The sequence below is a fragment of the Heliconius melpomene genome, chromosome 11 (assembly GCF_056956725.1).
Source record: "Heliconius melpomene rosina isolate 202511_hmr_F chromosome 11, ASM5695672v1, whole genome shotgun sequence".
Taxonomy (NCBI): domain Eukaryota; kingdom Metazoa; phylum Arthropoda; class Insecta; order Lepidoptera; family Nymphalidae; genus Heliconius; species Heliconius melpomene.
The window spans coordinates 2,785,842-2,791,674 of NC_140399.1; positions in this window are offsets into that span (position 1 = coordinate 2,785,842).

Genomic DNA, 5,833 nt, shown 5'->3' on the forward strand with positions numbered 1-5,833 from the left:
AATGGCTGATTTTTATAAGTTATTTTATAATTTATAAGTTACTTATAGTTTATTTAATAGTATTATAAAGTTAAATAATCTCACGTACATTATTCTGTTCAAATATTAATTATACAGAATAATTTGTATTTACTTAAAATTATTATAATAGTTTTAATATTGTGAGAGTCGCTGCATTTAGTAAGATTATTTGACAACTTATAGATTTCAACGTCGTACAATGTCAAAAATGAAACAGAGTATGTAATTGTGACATAACCTACTTAGATAGATTTTTTTGGGTTTTTTTAATAGGGTAAATATAAGATAGATATAAGATAAGCCAATTTCCAACGCTCAAATAATAATAATTTATATAAAATATGGTTTAAAAATATTAGAATTAGCTTCACATTTCTCTATTCTATTTAGAACTTTGTGTTCAGACAGTAGTCAGCTACTAATTCAAAATAAAAAAAAAATTATATATATTTTGTATCGTTCTTAATTTAAAAATAAGTCAATTGAGTGTCTTTTAGACGTATGGGATTTGGGTCATTTGCTACTTTCACATAGTATCATAGGGATTTTACGGTCGATGTGAGTTCAAATTCGACAAGAAAAAAATATTTAATTTAAAATTAACAGGTAAATAAGCATCTTAAATAGAGTAAAGCAATATGAAAATATCATTATAAATTTTTTATAATTTTTTATGTGAAGTAGCAAATAATAGTTCTTGTCCATAAAGCTGTCTACGTACAGCTTTTTCGACAAAAGCTTTACTTTAGTTAATTTTTATAACTTTTAATTTAATAATTTATGATGAAGCCCATTGAGATTATCATTTGCATTTACTATTAAAATTAAGGTTTAAAAGTACAATAGGTTAAACTTATTTTTGTAACAGGATTGTGAAATAAAAAATTTAATACGTAATTGTTTTTTTTATTATGTAAGGCACGAGAGTGCGACTGAAAAAGTGACGGCTGTAGGTTCATTTTCCACTGGAAAGAAAAAAACTTCATTTTCTCTTTCATTTCCTCTAGTTAGTCTAGGTTTACCTAAAGCGCAGCGTTGAGTTCCGCCACTCAACACTCAATGTCTCCAGAATTCGGCGTAAAATTAGTAATGGAACTCTTAATAGACAACGGCGTGTCTAAGCACTAGGTTCCTTCTGTCTCCTTTGCTGTGTGCGGCTAAAAAAGATATTGATGCCTGAATGACGATCGCAAATCGAACCCACAACCCATCCCAACCCATCATATTTAATATAATAGTAAATAGCAACAAAATAATATACAGAACAAATAAACTTTAAATTTTCTAAGAAACATATTAAAGAAATGTTCAAATATTATAAGTAGTATAGGTACATATTTGACGTGACGTCGCGTGCGGTGCAAAGGGCACAAAAGGTGACTGTCCATCAAAACACGCGATTATACTGTCAATATAATATTTATAACGATTTTTTAGCCTTTTCATGTCGGATTTGAGGTTATTTGTATAGTTATTATTGGAATTATATTTACTACTAGCGGCCCGCCCGCGGCTTCGCCTGCGTGAACTACGTTATTATTAATTTCTGTCTCCATGAGTACCTACGTCCTATAAGTGACGACCATGCAAAATTTGAGATTCCGAGCATTTGTAGTAACGAAGTTTCATACAAACTTTCAACCCCTTAGAAGTCGAATATTGCAAATTCCTGTCTTAGCGAGCACGTCCTATAAGTAACTCCTATGCAAAATTTGACATTCCTAGCTCTGGTAGTTTCTGAGATTTCGTGATGAGTGAGTGACCTTTCGATTTTATGTATGTAAGATAGGTGTATTTAGGCAGTCCGTCGATATTAAGAGAGACTGTAGTGGCGTAGCGATTAAATGTGAGAGTGTAGACAATGGTTTTTGGTTCGATTCTTACTCTATGTATGCGTTATTTAAATTTCTTCCTCTCGAAAATTGGATGGAAAGTGAGTGATACAAAATTTTACTTTTAATAAATGTGGTACGTTTAATTAAACAATTTTGAACAATTAAATTTAAATTACCTAAATAGAGTTCATACTCTATATCAAATTCATAATGTTATTTTTTATGAAAAATGCCATTTCGGTAATTAATGTACCTACCTAAATTATTTAGGTATTACATTACATACACATTTACGTTACATTATTCAACTCTTCTAATGCATCATTTATGATTTACACTTCTTTTACTAAGCTAATTATATTAGGTAAAATTCTGAAAAGCAACACGTGCTTGCTACATATTTAAGCGGATATATGTAATATCTATAAAAAAATCTTAAACGAATATCATATGACTTTCGCAGTGTTTTTTATATCAGTTTTCTCGTTCAAGAGTTCCAAAAAAAGACTATTTCTTAATTATAAATAAATATATTATAAAACTATATACGGAACCAAATCTGTGTACTTAACATATATGTAACATTACGCATGTAGCGACCAACGATTCTCACAAAAAAATATCAAAATTAAAATGGATTCCTCGCCACAGGATATGACATTTGTGTATTCTTTCACATTAGCAAAAACGTTATGAAACCTAAAACCCTTTTGTGGCCGACCATTTCGGAGAAAGATGACTTTTTTTTTCACATCGACATAATAAAAAACCTTATTTGTTCTCGCTGATCCTTCACTACTTTCACCGGGTCTTTTATAGAGCATATATTTTTTGCGAATTTTTACCTGTATTTGTGCATTTATTAAAAGAGGTAGTGGAATTCGAAGATTTTGCAATAACAATAATTTGCGACAGTTTCATTGTCCACCATTATTTGTTTACTGCGCGGTGTTTTACTCTAATTACTGAAAAGATTAAGGAAAGCTTGTTAGGTGTACTGTTAGTCGATTCTCTTTATGTGTTTGTGAATAAGAATTTTATTGAGGTACTTTTACTTGACAAATAAATAAGACATTATAATAAAAAAGTCTATACAAATTATCATAAGTCAATTTTTTTTTAAACTTTTCTTTACAGTTGGTTAGGCAGAATAAATATTTTTTACGGAATCTGGGAACCTAGATTTTCCGCTAAATACTCAAAGAATTGCGTGTTATGTAGAGAAGCTCAGCGCCGCCCTTTGCCTCCTTACCAGAGAAAATGTAAATATTAAAATTTAATTTCCTTGTGTGGAAATCGAACCCATTGAACCCATTTGTATATAGTAAATTTAGTAAATAAATTGCAGGCAAAAATCATACCACATTACGAAAATCATCTTTACCCTGACAATTTCAATTTTATAATAATAACATATTACCATTTTACACTTTCCTGCCATCCATCATGTCTAAAAATGTAAAATGATGTAAAATCCATTCACCCTTTAATAAATGATTGCAAAGAGTTATTTAAAGTATGGAAAAGTTGGTATATTGGTACATTTCTAGCACATGGGGCAGATGCATTCGCAAATAAACACTTATTGATCAAACTTTTGTGTGGCACTCAACCCATTTCTAGAACACACCTTTAATCGATTTAGGGTATGACGGCCTATGCATGACAACACTGTCCTCTATTATTATGGATATTTATTTTTGATTGACAAAATATATTCTTTCTTTTTATTATATTCTTAATTTTTATTTATTTTCATGCTCAAGCTTTTTAAACAGTAAATTACGCTACAGTATCAAAGATAATTCTAATTCCTGCACATACATATTTTCTTTAGAAATAATTTGCGTTTATAGATTAGAATTAAGCGTATTTTACTTCGCCAAACTGGAACTTAAGTTAAAAATACCGACATAAAAGATAGATTATGACCACGTTATACACGATTAAAATTTTCGCATATATTTATTTAGAAAAAAAATGTAGATTAGAGTTAAGCCTATTCTATTTTGCCAAACTAGAACATATTTAACAAATTGAATATATAAGCTCAATCAAACAAATCTCAGCAACGTGCCAGCCATGTAATATTACGGTGCCTTTACCCTATTCCCAAAAATGTGGAGCACCTTTTACCATATTCAGAGAAAGGTCCTTGCCAAATAAACGCCTGCGCAAGTGTTAACAATGCGTTCGCAAAAACCGAAGCTTAAAGGATTGTTCAAGGTTTAAAGCATCCTGCAAGGTGTTTGGGATAATTGAAATATAGTTCAATAGACATTTTGCAGGTATTTTATCATTGTATATATAAATATCATCTAAATATTAGGCATGGGCACAAGTGTGTGACTGCTGCGCGACGGTTGTGAGTTCGGTTCCCACTCGGGGGAATGAATAATTATTGATTAAGAAATCGGACCCAAATTAAAATATTAACAAATAAGCCAAGTAAAGTTTCTCAAAGCGAAGATATAGGCACTTATGTATGGCAGTGTTAATTAAACAAAAGTTAATTGTACATGATTTCTCTTTTCAGTTGTTTGAGTCAATCTATATTATGTCCTTATAATTATGATAGACATTTAAAAGGAAAAGATATCTTTGAGATAGAAAAAAAAATATTGTTTTGAAGCTTTATTTCTTATTTCTTTAGTCTTATTACCAGAGAGAGAGAGAGAACAGAGAAATTAATATAATTCATTTTCCTGGGAGTGGGAATCGAACCCACAACCTACGGGCGTGTAGTCATTCAGAAATGTACCGGTGAACCACAACGGCCATATTAAAATGAATAGTCTATGTTACAACAAATAAAAATACAGATCTATTTCTTCTTAAGAATACAGAATTAAATAACGCTTTATAAAAATAATACTTATTTATAGCTTGTTTTTTTTAAACAATTTCCAGAAAATCAACTTTATTTACTAAGCTGTAAGGCTTATTTTGTATTGGCACGTATAAAAGTCTCCTTTTTTCTTAAGTAGCAGGATGAACGACTAAAGTGTGAACCGTATCTAAGTTGTAGTTCTCGAAAGTGTGAAATCTTGTTCATTGCGACAAAAAGTTTAGATTTTAAGCTACCGTTCAAGTTGCGAGTGGGGATTATTGCATATAATCTAGTCGTTAGTGATTGTACAAAGGTTTTAAAGCCAAACAAAAGGTGTACTTGAAAATTTATTTAATAGAATTTTAATAATTTGAGTTTTTATATTTTTTGATGAAAAAAGCATATTTTATATATTATTAAGCGATATAGATATAAAGATAATGAAAGTCATTTCAAAATTTTTAATTGGAATTATGTAAATAACGGGTGTCCCCCCAAAAAATAAAATATCATTCAAAATCTTTTGCACGTAAATTAAATTTATAAAAAAAAATCATAAATTAAAAAAAGCAACATACATTTTATTTTTCCTCAATATATTGTCTTTTTCGCCTATTATGCTACTTTATAAATAATTGTAAACGTCCTTGTAATAATATTAATGGGTATACAATAAAGTATAAAAAGTGAAAGAGTAAAAATGAAAATTGCGAACAGAGTGTCTTAACACTAGGTTGCCTCTGCCTACTCTGCTATATACAGAATACAGCCTAACACTAAGAGTATTTTACTGTCACCTATCACAGGCCTACCAGACATTTCTTAAAACGTCTAAATTCAAGTCCTCCCGCAACACCCACGTGCGGCCAAGCACAGGTGCTAGAACTAACGAGCCGGGTCCCATGGGACTCGAACCCTGAACCGCGAGGCATTTCCGCAATAGCCACTAATCACTGACAGTATCCGAATGTCATTTAGTATTGTCAAATTTATATTCATAGGTTGAGGCTGTCTCAGCGCAGGTTTAAAAAATTCTGACTGTAATTTGTAGGTTCGATTCTCATGGGGGGATGAGCTAAAGCCTGTCGTTAAGTAAGTACCACCACTAAACACTCATAATATCTGGAAGAATTCGGAGGAAAGTGGG